The 15,066-nt window shown below is 38.4% G+C and overlaps 1 pseudogene; it reads left to right on the top strand.

Moving 5' to 3' along the window:
• LOC123934774 overlaps positions 1–12,203 on the top strand; it is an 86,196-nt pseudogene extending 73,993 nt beyond the window's left edge.
• Positions 12,204–15,066: the final 2,863 nt, after the last annotated feature.

Genomic DNA, 15,066 nt, shown 5'->3' with positions numbered 1-15,066 from the left:
TTATCCATTGCTGTGTAACAAAGACCACTAAACATTAATAGCTTAAAACAAAAATAATTTTTATCATCTCTAATTGTTTTTCTAAGTCTGAAATTCCAGTATTATTTCACTGGGCACTTGTGGCTCCATCTCTAAGTCAGCTGTCTTTCAGGGCTGCAATCATCTGAAGGTTTGACTATAGCTGGGAATTAAGCTTTCCAGTTTGCTCACTTACATAGCTGTCAAGTTGATGTTGGCTGAAAAAAAGGAGCTCTGTTTCTGTCTACATGGGCTCCTCCACGGGGCTGTTTGAGAGTTCTAACACAGCAGCTGCCTTTCCCCATAGTGAGTGATAAGAGATCAATGTGGAAGCCACATTGCTTTTTATAACAACCTTGGAAGTCATAAACTGCCACTTCTGCCATATTCTATTTGTTACAGAGTCAGCCCTGATTCACTTGGGAGAGGACAACACAGGGGCATAAGTATAAGAGGCAAGGATCACTGGGAGCCATATCAAAGGTTGGTTTCTATATCTTCTTTCCAAACAGCTCATATCATGTAATATCAATGCAGTATGATAAATGCTATAACATACAATTTTTAAATTTTAGATTTGATTATCCATAGAGAAAACTAAACTTTCCAAATTTTCCTTCTCCAAAGACCTAAGCTACAACAGAGTGATAAAACCTAAAGTCACTAACCTTATCCTAATCTTGTTTTTGCATAAAGCCAACAAATATTAAGTTATTGTTTATAAATTTTTTATCATTTTGGCAAGAAAGAAGTTAAATTTTTTAATATCCATCTTAGAAAAGATGACATTTGAGGTTGACACTGAAAAGGTCAAACAGAATGCTTGAGGCAAACCTATATATCAATATTGACAGATTAAAACAGGAATGATGCTTTCAAATTTAGATTTTAAACTTAACATGGTTTTAAGTTTTGCTTACTGAAAATAGTTTATTTTTTATTAGTTTTTTTAGTACTCCAATTTAAAATAGGTTTTATATTTGCTTTTTAGAAGAATAAGTTCATGGATGCTGAGAAAACAATGATTATTTTCCCCCAAAACTGTACTATTCAAATATGTTTTGATCTCAAAATATAACTGTTGCCCACAAAGGTCTCTTCTAATTGGATAAAACTGTACAAATGGACAAAGGAAGAAAAGAGGCACGATTTCACCTGGTTTTCCCTCTCCGGGTTAATAAGAGGGCTTATGGTGCTGAGAATGACAGATATTAAAGACATTACCTACTTAGGTGAAGTTCAAATGGGGAAGCCAGTGTTAATTACTGATGGGTATTTGCTTGATTATGTTTTAAATAACATGGCTAGAAAGGAAGACTATGAAATTTAAAAGTCAAAATGCCAAAGTTTTGCCCCAGACACAGTAGGGACTCTTAGTACTTTATAGTTCTTTGTAATGAAATTTTATTTTCTTAAAAGATTTTATTTATTCATTTGACAGAGAGAGATACACACAGAGAGAGAGAATGAGCAGAGGGAGAGGCAGAGGGTGAAGCAGGCTCCCCACTGAGCCAGGAGCCCGACATGGGTCTTGATCCCAGGACCCCGGGATCATGATCTGAAATGAAGGCCAACGTTTAACCATCTGAGCCACGCAGATGCCCCTGTAAGGAAGTTTTGTGTGTGTTTTTTAAGATTTTATTTATTTATTTGACAGAGAGAGATCACAAGTAGGCAGAGAGGCAGGCAGAGAGAGAGAGAGAGAAGCAGGCTCCCCACTGAGCAGAGAGCCTGATGCAGGACTTGATCCCAAGACCCTGAGATCCTGACCTGAGCTGAAGGCAGTGGCTTAACCCACTGAGCCACCCAGGCGCCCTGTAATGAAGTTTTAATATCAAAACCAAGTTATGGTTCTGATCTAACTTAAGGTACCTTTTGCGTGTGTGTGTGTGTGTGTGTGTGTGTGTGTGTGTGTGTTATCAGCTGGGGGCAACTGCTGGAATCCCAAGAGATTTATCAAGTAGACTCGACTTCTGACTTCCATTATGCAATCACTTATCTTTTTATACAAAGAGTGGTTATTCCAAGATTAGAACGTAAGATTGCAAAGATTAGAACATAAGATTGCAAATCTTTACCATTTGATTATAGACATAGTCCTAACACACTGTTTACATAAACCTGCTAACTTGTTATGGGAACTGCATTTCTATTGGCCTCTTTCCAATTTAGTTTGAGATCCTATCTTGTGGCTTCTACCTGCTTACTTTGTACATGTGCTAGAGCTCTATTTCATTTGGTTCTTCTAAAACTCATTTTTACTTTCCTGAAATTACTCACTTCACTGCTTGACCAATTCCTGTTGACATAACATACTAGGGCTTAAAACCATGACTTTACTCATTATAATTTTCATTTGTCTTTTTTAAGTTTGTTTTCAGCTATCTATCATATAAACACATTTGAAGTCAAACCCTAACCTCCCTTAGTTCCTATCTCTATTTTGAGCATGATTCTCCCTCGCTTATGTCAGTTTTGTGAGGAAACTGGCATCCTCAAATACACTTGACTTCTTTGCTCAAGTCAATGAGAATTCGTTTTTGTTGTTTGCAACCAAGAATTCCAAGTGATAGTGAGATTATTACAATGAATGTGTGGCATGCCACAGATAGCCAGAAATGCAGGGAAAGTAGAATTAATTATCTTGCTTAGGCTGGATTGAATGCTGTGAAAGATGCCACTAATATTTATGGATAATCACCCAGTAGCCCTGGCATACAATGACAAAATAGATTATTAAATTAGGCACCTGGCCACCTAGCATGTGGTAATCATTGAAGGTAAAATTTGGGGGAAATGATTGTCACTTTTTAGGACAATAGGCAGAAATTCAAGGACCATGGGGGTACAGATGACTGTTTCCAAAAGCTCTGGACACTTTATGAAAAAAGAACAAGATTTGCAAATCCCTAAATTCTTGTATCAAGGCAGGGATTTATATGACCATGAGCATGCTAAAGGAATCTATTGCCTCTTGTATTTATAAGGTTGAGTTAGAGGAAAACCAAATACTTAGTATGACCCTGTAAGCTGCCAAACCATAATTTCAGTTAAATCCTCAGCTTCCCAAATTCTCTATTGGGAGTTATTGCTTTGAATAGGAACAAGTTGGATATAGACAATTGGAAGGGTAATACCAACAGATACAAAGGTCTCAGGGTATTCCCAAACCCAAATTCCTACAGCCAAATTATCCCAAACTCCTGTAACAAATAGAAGTATCCTCTCTATCCTCTTCCCTGCAGATACTAACACTATCATTGGAGACTTAACTCCTGAGAAAAGCCAATGCTCCTCTTCGGCTAATAATAGAGTCAGGCCCCAGTAGTCTCTGGAAGATTAATTACAAAGTTTAGTGCTAGAACACAAGTCAGATACAATATAGATTACAGGACTTTTCTAATTTGTAAAAGAAAAACATTTTTGTATAGGGTCAAAATCATCAATATAGGTGTTCTTTGCAGGTGGGCTAGCAGAAAGCTAAGATGGCTTCTGTTTGCCCAGCTGCCTGACTAAAAAGTCTCAGTATTGGTAGTCATAATAAATATCATTGAATGTTAGAAATTGCCAGGTATAATATTTGGAATGAACAGAATGAGAAAGATTTGCTTTGTGTGCCTTCCCTTGTGTACCTACTCACACCCCCAGAGGGAATTCAGAGGACATTCCCTTCACCACAACCTCATAGGAAGGAATGAAGGCTAAAATCTTCTGTAAAATATTGGGATACTGAAAAGTCTACATCTTCCGTGAAAAAATGGACTTGGGAAAAAAATCCACAAGATTGTACAAAAAGATAATAAATAACTTTATTTCATATTGGAGTCTAGGTGAAAAAGAAGTCTCCTCTGACTCCTCTAATTCCACTAACATTAGCACAATCAATCCTTAAGCAGGCAAAGCAGCTCAAATTTACATCCCTTCTGCAGCGTGGGGGAGAAAAGACAAGAAATTAAGAGTTTTTAAATTTTTTAAAAAGATTTATTTGATAGAGAGAAATCATGAGTTGGGATGGGGGCGGGGTGAGGAGCAGAGGGAGAGGGAGAAACAGACTCCCTACTGAGCTGGGAGCCTGATACAAGACTGGATCCCAGGACCCTGGGATTATGACCTAAGCCAAAGGCAGATGCTTAACTGACTGAGCCACCCAGGCGCCCCTAAAATCAAATGTTTTTAGTTGAGTAGCATCCTGGTGTTCTTGGAAGAAACAAATGCTAACACTCTCTAAAGAGATGGGTACTTAGCTCAGACTTTCTAGGATCTCCACAAACAGAGTTGGATTCTACGAGTTTTTAGTCCCTCAATATGTAATAGACCAGAAAATAATCCACTTCTAACCAGAATCAGCAGAAACAATAAACTCTACAATTAGCCCAGAACATACACCTAATGGATTTATCTAATACATAATCTAAAATTTAGATAATAAAATAAAAGATAAAATGAAATACATGATTTTAAAAATTTTAAATGAAATATATGAAAGAGAAGAAAGATATTCTTTTTTAAAAGATTGTTGGGATTTATAAAAGAGTCAAATGGAATTTCTAAAATTTAAAAGAAAAAAAAACCCTAATAATTAAAAAGCATTTAAAGGTATTTTTTTTTGTGAAAACTGGGCTAGGTCTATTCCAACACTCCAGAAACTAAAGAAGCTGGATCTATACAAACATCATATCCTTTGCTGCCATTTTTCCCCCAGCTGTACTGAGATATCACTGATATATAACATATGTATGTTTAATGATTCGATACACAGACATCTTGTGAAATAAAATGTCCCCACACCTTCTTAAAAGTATCAAATAACTAAGGAGAAAATATGAAATTAACAGGGAAATTGGTAACCCTGAAAATAAATGGACATGAAAGCCACATTTGTCCATAAAGCTTCTTAGAGATTTTGGAAAACTTAATTTGAACTTTTATTTTGAAAACGTCACTGGCCTAAATAAAACACAGACTGAAAATAAAATAATAACAATTATAAAATATTTCAAACTGAATGTTAATGAAAAAACTGTATATTAGAATTTAAGGAATGTGATTAAAGCATTATTAAAGTAAATTTATTGTTTCAAAGTCATATATTAGAAAAATAACTTCAACCAAAATGATACACTGCAGTAGATTGAGTACAGAAACAGATACATGGACCCAACCAGCTGTTCTTAATCTGCACACTAAAAAGAGATTTGCAAAATGTAAAAGAAGTCCCTTTCCCCATTGTGTTTTGTTTTGTTTTATTTTGAAAAGAAAGTTGTTCTTCATTCAAATATTTTAATACCATGTAATGAATTTGTTATCTTCAAATGAAATGACTAAATAACAATTTTTCAGTTTACTATCTAATATGACATGTTTATATATACATATATATACATATTTGGGGTTCTTCTCAATAATTTATAAGAGTTTAAAGAGGTCCGAAGGTGGGCACTTGACTGGGTCAGTCGCTTAAACATCTGGCTTCAGCTCAGGTCATGATCTCAGGGTCCTGGGATTTAGCCCCACATTGGGTTCCCTGCTCAGCAGGGAGTCTGCTCCTCCTTCTCTCTCTGCCTCCACTGGCTTGTGCTCTCTCTTCCTCATTCTCTCTCACAAATAAATGAATAAAATCTTAAAAAAAAAAAGAGGTCCTAAGGTATTGGAGGGCAATTGGAGAACATCTAACCTAGAAAAAACACTTGAACCAAGGGTATATATTAAAGTATGTCTGTAGCAATGATATTTAATATTTATAATAGCCCCACCAGAAAAATGGATGGGAACACATTAAGAACATTGATACTAATGGGTATGAGATTTCTTTAGGGAGTCATGAAAATTTTGTAAAACTGATCGTAAGGACGGTTGCAGATGTCTATGAGTAGATTTAAAATCACTGAACTGGGGCGCCTGGGTGGCTCAGTGGGTTAAAGCCTCTGCCTTCAGCTCAGGTCATGATCTCAGGGTCCTGGGATCCAGCCCCGCATCAGGCTCTCTGCTCAGCGGGGAGCCTGCTTCCCCCTCTCTCTCTCCATGCCTCTCTGCCTACTTGTGATCTCTCTGTCAAATAAATAAATAAAATCTTTAAAAATAATAAAATAAAAAAAAAGAACATTGATATGCTTTGTCACAATGTCCTCCAGAAACCTTGTACAAATTTACATTTCCCCGGGCAATGCATGAAAGGACCCATTTTTCTCATATCCATGCCAACCCTGGTATTAGCACTTTTCTTTTTATTTTCCGAGGTTTCTTTAAAAAAAAAAAGTAGATTGATTGATTGATTTTGGGGGGAGGGACAAAGAGAGAGGGAAAGGGAGTCTTAAGCAGACTCCACACTAGCCGCCAAGCTGCAAATGGGGCCCGATCTCACAACCCTGAGATCAGGATCTGAGAGGAAACCAAGAATCAGATGCTTAACTGCCTGCACTGCCCAGGCGTCCCTACTTTCTGATGTTTCAGATGTGATAACTCTTGTTTTAATCTTCGTTCCAGTGATAATTATTCAGGTTAAACACTTTGTACTTTGCATCTACTACCCAGTTGTTTTATTTATCTGTTTGTGCAGCCCATGGTCATGTCATTTGCCATTACTCCAATCAGGTTGCTGTGTGAAATCACACACACACACACACACACACACACACACACACACACACACAGCTATTGTGAGTAACCTGGAGGCAGAATTATGATTTTAAGAAGATCGACCTCAAACACTTAACCCACTAGACACAGAAAGCTGCACAGTGTTTACAACTAGCAATGCTGTTGAGGAGGTTTAGGGTTAAGCCTCAAACGTAAAGCAAATTTAAATTGGTCATAAAGCTCAACATCCATGTAAAAATAATTGTTGAAGAGACAGAGTGGAAAATATATGATGTCTACATTATGTTAATATGGTCTAAGAAATCCAGAAGTTGATGGGAGAGAAACATGCTCTACACTTTTTCTTCCACGTAGGAAGAAAAATTACATATTAAACAAATAATTATACACATAAAATGCCTTGAAAACATAGCAGTCGGAATCTCCATGAGGCTCTTTAGCATTCTAGTTGCTAATCTCTGCCGAGTCACTTGGAGTCTCGTCCTATTTTTGTGCAGTTCTGGAGGGAGTCCGCTCTATCTTCTTTGAGAAGCACAGAATGCGGAAGCCCCATTGTGTGGTTCTCTCCTCTCTAGAGATTTGCCCCTCGGTATCCATTCGCTCTGACAGCCTAAGACCCTGACTTCTACGGCTTCAGTCCAGTGGGGCTGCTACTTTTTCTCAGCGAACTGCACAGGAAAGCCAAGTAAAGTGAAGCTGTCTTTGTGTACTTCCCTTCATTCAGGGACCATATCCCTTTAGAGACTCATTTCCTCTTCTGTTGCAGAACAGCTCGGTCCTAAAGAATGAGATGAGACAAGCGAGGCAGGTTTTCATGCCTGGAGTCTGGAAGAAGCTACTGGTATGGCACAGAGAAGGCTATCAGAGCCTGAGCAAAGTGCAGTGGGCATCACCACAGATGAGAGGCCCAGCACGGGGTATGAGAAACTGAATGGAAGAATAAAGGCATTTGCAAAAGAAGGATGTGTGATGCAGACTGTCAGAGCCCAAGCAGAGTGAGTGAGGACGGCATCCAAAGGGCATCATCATCACGGTGCAGTAGATCTTAGAGACAAGAGGTCTGGACCTGATTCCCAGCTCTGTTACTTCATCTATGACCTTGGCAACAGCATTTACTCTCTTGGCTATTTTATTGGTAACCTGAGCTAAATATACCGACCTTCTCTCTGTGATGGTTGATAACGAGGTGAAAACAAAACTGAGACAGTCTAAGGTAGTATAAATTAAAGTACGCTGGAAATGGTAAAACAATATACAAATAAGTTATTGCCTATCAGTAATAATTTTTTTCAGAGTAATTGAAAAACATATTGCACAATATATCACTGATTAATACTGAGTTGTTTTTGAAAGACTTTGTGTAACTACACAGCAAACAGACCACAGGCTTTGGAATTTGTATCACAGCCCTGCCAGCTACATGATATTGGGCCAGTTACTTAATATTTTTTTTTAAGATTTTACTTATTTATTTATTTATTTATTTATTTATTTATTTGAGAGAGAGAGAGCGCAAGAACTGAGGGAGGGGTTGAGGGAGAAGGAGAAACAGATTCCCCACTGAGCATGGGTCCCAACAAGGAACTCCTTCCCAGGACCTGGAGCTCATGACCTGAGCCAAAGGTATATGCTTAACTGACTGAACTACTCAGACACCCCCAAAATTTTATTTATTTGTTTCTTTAGAGAGAGCAAGCACACAGGAGTGCAGAGAGGGGCAAAGGGAGAGAAAGAGAGAGAATCTCAAACAGATTCTGTGTTGAGTGTGGAGCCTGACAGGGGCTCAATTCCACAAACCTGAGATCACGACTTGAGCCAAAATCAAGAGTGAAACACTGAACTGACTGTACCACCCAGGCACCCCTCCCCCCAGTTACCTAACTTCCTGAGCTTCAGTTTTGACATCCAAAATAATTGCACAGCTTCATTATGAGAAATAAATGGCACAGGATATGCACTCAGGAATAAAAGGAAAATTGTTATCAACCTAAGAAAGCTAATAACAATTTCTAAAAACCTAACTATTACCACTGGGCAATTTAGGTACCTATTCATTTTTACGGAAGTTTTTAACTGGATAATTATATTTTTATATTACCTTATGTGACTTATTTTCTCGTATTTGTAAATGACCACACTTTTACAGCATCTTAAGAAACTAAAACATTATGGGGCACCTGGGTGGCTCAGTGGGTTAAAGCCTCTGCTTTCGGCTCAGGTCATGATCCCGGGGTCCTGGGATCGAGCCCCATGTCGGGCTCTCTGCTCAGCGGGGAGCCTGCTTCCCTTCCTCTCTCTCTCTCTCTGTGCCTGCCTCTCTGCCTACTTGTGATCTCTCTGTATCAAATAAATAAGTAAAATCTTTAAAAAAAAAGAAACTAAAACATTATATCTTTAAAGACTGAGAATTTATAGGAGGATGTTAGAAAAATAAAGTCCAATTGGACTAATAAAGTCCAATTCAAATTAGTAGAGCATATGAGAAGAGCCAAATTAACAGCAAGGACATAAAGTTTCTCATATCTATTCTTTCAAATGCCATTTTGCCATGTGTGGACAATAACAGGAAATCAACCACAGTTTGCTTGGCCACCTCATCATTTTGGTAACTGCAAGTCTATTTTTTTAAAGATTTTATTTATTTAATCATTTGTGAGAGAGAGCGAGAGCATGTGTGCAAGAGAGAGTGGGAGTAGGAGGAATAGATGGGGAGGGAGGAGTGGACTAGGAGGAAGGGGGACAAACAGACTCCACCCCCACACTGAGCACAGAGTCCCATACAGGGCTCGAACCCAGGACAATGAGATCATGACTGAGGTGAAATCAAGAGTCACATGCTTAACTGACTGAGTCACCGAAGCATCAGCAAGTCTATTTATTTAAAATGTAAAAGGCTGACATTTTTAGTCAATAGTTTAAAATGTTAATGTTCTGTTAATCTGGGAGCAAATCATTTCCTATTTAAACAGATGGATTTCATCCAGGAGAGCACTGTAATCTGTAATGATGCAGTAAGTCATTTAGAAATAATTAGAAAGGTCCTGTCACTGAAAGAGATCAAGCAATAGTTTCGGAAAAAGGTTTCGAGAAAATATATGTTGGTTAGTGCACATTTACTGTCTTTGTTTATATAGTATTTCTTTGTGCTAATAACATGATTCTAAATCAGTACAAAAAACATGGCAAGAAAAATGGTAAAGATGAGTATACTTGACTAACCTTCCAACAAAACTTCTCCTCTCCCAGGAAATTGCAACTATTCTTGGTGAGAAGTTCCTGAATTGTTAGACATCAGAAAGAGAATCAAGAAGCGGCCCGTATGAGAGAGATGCATTCTTGGGGTGACGATGCTGCCTTTAAACAAATACTTTACCGGTAACATCTGTTTGGCTTATCTGACTTTTAGCTATAATTGCCTTCAACTCTCAAAATACTCTAAAGGTATTATGCTTAAGCACAAAGAAAATACAAACCATGGCTTCTTATAATGACCCTCCCCCAATACACACACACACACACCCTTGTAACTTTCACAATGAGGCTCTGTAGCAACAGGGACAGAGACAACCAGTGCACTGACTTACTGAGGACAACATTGTCAACACATTAAGTATGTTGTGTGACAATATTTGAGAATATTTTGTGGCAATATTTGAGACATACTACTACCAAAAAAATGTATTGTTTGTGTGAAATCCACATTTAACAGACCGTCCTGTTTTCTTTTTTGTTTGTTGTTATTGCTGCCCTTGTCACTTTTGTTTTGTTCCATTTTCCTTTGTGGCTAAATCTGTCCATCTTAACTCAGTTGTGTTCTATTGTTGGCTCTGTACTTATTAACACTATGATCTTAATTGAATCACTTTCTCTTGGATTGTCAAATTAAGCTAAAATCATGATTCCAGTTTTCATTTTTATATTTCCACTTTGAGAAGAAACGCCACGCTTCATGATCTACTTCCAGGTCAGCCACAGGTGACTACTAAACAATTAATCGATTATCTGAACAAATGTTACAGTGATTCAAATTAGCCATAATGGCTTCAGGTATTTAGAGGACGATGATATCAGATTAACAGTCAATATTCCGTCTTTGTAATGACCTTGAAAATGGCCGAGTCCCCCCCCCAAAAACTACCTAGATGATGTTTTAATTATATTCTCCTTCTTCCCTCCCTAAACCTCAAAAATCTATAAATGGTTACAACAGGGAGTGGTCAACACTCTGTCTTTGTAAGGACCTTAAAAATGGCCAAGCCCTCCAGCCTTTTCTGGAGATTTTCTCTCTTAGCTCATTGTCCCTCTCTAATACTACCTCAGCCATAATTCTTGGTAATTTCATTATTTGCATGTGTAATGCTTCAAAGACCCTGAAATCTCATTTGACCTCCTCTTCCCAAACGTTCTTGTTTTTCACCTTATCTTATCCCCCTACTCCCATGGGTATATGCTAGACTCTGTCATAACAAAAGATGTAACCGCTCCCTACGCTCCCTAGTTTCAGCTTCAAACATTTCATTCTGTCTACTGTGTTCTACATTTACATTTCATTTCTGACAGTACCCCAACTCCAATTATCCTCTCCCCACCTTGTTACCCTTAGTAAGTTTTCACTCATTTCCACCTAAATTGCTTAAATTGCACAGTCCATCCATATGATGGACATTAATGTAACTGGTTTTCCTCTACTTCTGGAAACCCAGAATTGCCATTCCAAACCTCTTAAGGTTAGGTAAGGCTCTGAAGGCTGCCAGGCAATTGTAATGTATTTCTATAATTCACTCCTTCCCTCATCGTCATAGAAACCTATTTTCTGCACTATCCTTCCATTTCAGATATACGACAATTTCTTCTCCAACTTTACTCTCAGCTGATGACATTGCTTCGGGGGAAAAAAAGGAGGAGAGAGAGATGAACAGATAAAGAAAGAAGTTCAGAAAAGAACCTTACAAGCTATCACAGTGTATGTCATGTCCCTTCCCAGAAATATACACATATGTTAGGCCTTTCTTCCTGTTGATATTGGCACATTGTCCACACTCTGTTCTAAGGTTATCTCCTCCACTTTTCCCCCAAGACCCTAACTTTGAAGATACCATCACTCTTTCGTGGCCATGGAGGTTTTAACAAAGGCCAAGACCTAGGACCTCTGGAACATGTAGTTTTAGTAGGAGAGTTCCTACATCTCTGTGAAGATGACACAGTCTGTAGTTGTACTACAGACGAAAAGAAGGTGCCTTATTTCAATGCTCCAGTTGGTTTACAGAACAAAGAACAACTTGGTGAGGTGGAGGAAATATGTGGACAACTTAAAGATTTTTGTTTTTCTGTGAAATGTCAGAAAATATGAAGGCATCTTCCTTAAAAAAAAAAAAAAACTGCAGAAGTTCTAGACAGACCCCAATAAACTGATACCATTGCAGAGGTTTTTATCCCAACCTCCAGGTGAGAAAGGAACCCCAAGAGGCAGTGGTACGGGAGGCCAAGGAGAGGAAAGGGGAGAAGATGACAGAGGAGAAAGAGGACGTGGAAGCGGAGGCTTCAAAGGAGGAAGGGGTGGTGGTCGTTTCAGAGAGAGAGGACATTAAGTATAACAACTGGCAAAGAAACTTCTTTCATGATGTAATTCTATGGACCAGAAACTTGTTTCTTGAGCAACTCTTGAAGAACTGGTCATTTTATGACAATGGCACTAAAATGTCCATGCTGCTCAAAAATGAGTACAACAGAAGAGGCAATTTTGCTCTAAAAGAATACAAACAAGTGTTTTGATGTTCTGTACAATGATTGGAACTCTGTGGGATCTTACTAAATAGATACTTTTCATTTGAAGCATACTTGGAATTTTTTTAAATAAAGTGTGTTCTTTCTTTAAGTTAAAAAAAGAAAATAACATCACTCTTTCAATTACCCCCACTTTCCAGAATCATTCTAATTTCCTTCTCTGTTGGATTTTTCCCATCAGCATACAAACATGCTATAATTTCTCCTAATCTATTAAAATACTTCCGTCCTACACCTGTTGTAGCTACTGCCCCTCTTCTCTGGTACTCTGAACCCCAAAGTGCTTTCAAAGACTTGACTGCATTTCAGACCTCCAGGTCCCCTCCTCCCATACTTTCTTGGGCTCATTCCAATCAGAACCTCAACCCCACCATTACACCAAAACTGTAGTAGCAAATTCACTGTCTCTCTGATATAAGGAAGTTGAGAGGCAACATGGAGGGTAGGAAAAGAATAAATGAAGCAAGATGGGATCATGAGGGAGACATACCATAAGAGACTCTTAATGTCACAAAACAACCTGAGGGTTGCTGGGGGGAGGGGGGTCGAGAAAGGGGGGTGGGGTTATGGACATTGGGGAGGGTATGTGCTATGGTGAGGGCTGTGAAGTGTGTAAGCCTGATGATTCACAGACCTGTATCCCGGGGATAAAAATACATTATATGTTAATTAAAAAATGGAAAAAATAAATAAAAATAAATCCAATCACTGTCACACTCCTCATCTTATTTGCCCTATCAGCAGCATCTGACATAGTTGGTTGTCTCTCCTTCCGTGTCTTCACTTTGCTCCCATGACACCATGCTATTCTAGCATTATTTTCATGGTTATCTCCAAATAATTATTTCTGAGTTTTTTAAAGGTGATGATGGTTGTGGCAGACTGTAAGATGACCCTGACTGATCCCACCTCTTGATATTCATGTCTTTACATAATCTGCTTCCTTTGAGTGTGGGTGGAATTTGTGGCTTGCTTTTAGCCAATAGAGTATGACCAAGGTGATATGATGTCACTTCCATGTTATGTTATAGAAGATTATAACTTCTATCTTGCTAGCAGATTCTTTCCCTTGCTAGCCTTAGTAAAGCCCACAGCCAAGTTGTGAGATGCTCCATGGAGGTGCCCACATGATAAAAAACTGAAGTCTACATTCAGCAAACTTCTTGGAAGGAACTAGAAATGGTCACCTCTCTTCAGTCTCCTTAGCCAAATCCTCTTTGTCTTACCAAACTTCCAAGGGTAGGAGTACCTCAGGGCTCATTTCTTGAATGTTCTATGTAACTATACACCAATGACTCCAAAATGCATATCTCCATCCCAGACCTCTCCTCTCAAGTCAAAAGTTATATATGCTCTTGGACAAATAATGGCATCTCAAATACAGCCTGTACCAAACCATGGTCTTTATCTTTCCCCCAAATCTGTTTTTCACACAGGTTTCCCCACCTCAGCACCATCTTTCACATGTCTCAGTCCCCAGATTCAGAGCTCTGAATCTGGGGACTCTCTCACATCCCACATCCAGCCTATCAGGAAAAATATATTTCACATATCTTCAGAATACTCACAATTTAATCATTTCCTACACTTCTTCCACTAATTCTATACTAAACCAAGCTGCCACTATTTTTCATCTGAATTATTCTAGTAGCATTCTCACTACTGTCCCTTTTTCCATTCTTATTCCTTATAGTATTTTCTAAACCTAGCAGCCAGAATAATCTTTCTAAAATTCAGTAGATCCTAACATTCCTCCCCATAAAACCTTCCAGTGTTCTTTCATCTCACTCAGAGAAGCCAAAGCCCTTGCCATGTTTATAAAGCCTTACATAATCTACATTTGTTATCTCTCCCACCACTCAATTACTTACTGTGTTTTGGAAACACTGGTGTTCCTGATGTTACTCAAACATCTCAGAAACTTCTTTCTCTTTTGTGGCTACTGCATTTGCCCTTCCCCATGCTTGAGAATGCTCATTCTCCAGATATCTGAACCACACATTCTCTTGCCTCCTTTAAGTCTTGTTCAAATGCCAACTTCTTGGTGAAGTTTTCCCTGATGGCCATATTTAAAAATTGGCCTATATGGTGTCATAGTCTCATCCCCTAGATACACGGGTCCTCTGTAAAACTTGTTTTTATATCATTAGAATATAGTTGTGTGTTTGATAAAGCTATTCAACTATTCATATAGATGAAATTCAACACTTGAAGCTGTTCACGAAATGGTTATTGAATTTGAATTCTGCATACTGAAATGAGTATTTGCTGTAATGCCTAATTTTGTCAGACAGACACTGCGGAATATGTTCATCATTAATGAGACAGACACACATTAGACTTTAATAATTGCAAATAATCAAGGTCTCCTTTCAATAGATCACTGACATATGTCAACTTGGCCTTTTTCTGTTTACACGTTTTCATTATGCTAGTGCAGGACTTAAAACAGAGCAGTGCAATGTACCAGCTCCAGAGAAAGTCATCTCTTGGCAAGAGGAGGGGAACTAATCTGATATCCATCCTCACTCAAAGTACCAGTTCATGGGTAAGGCAGCATAGCTGAATAACAACAGAGTTTGGGTCAGGAGACCTCAATTCCACTTCTAAATCTTGCCACTATCTTTCTGTGTTACTTATGCCAGTGGTTCTGAATTTGGGCTGATT

This window comes from Meles meles, chromosome X (assembly GCF_922984935.1).
Source record: "Meles meles chromosome X, mMelMel3.1 paternal haplotype, whole genome shotgun sequence".
NCBI classification, from domain to species: Eukaryota; Metazoa; Chordata; class Mammalia; order Carnivora; family Mustelidae; genus Meles; species Meles meles.
The sequence above is the reverse complement of the archived record's forward strand: the minus strand, read 5'-3'. Positions and strand labels throughout refer to the sequence as shown.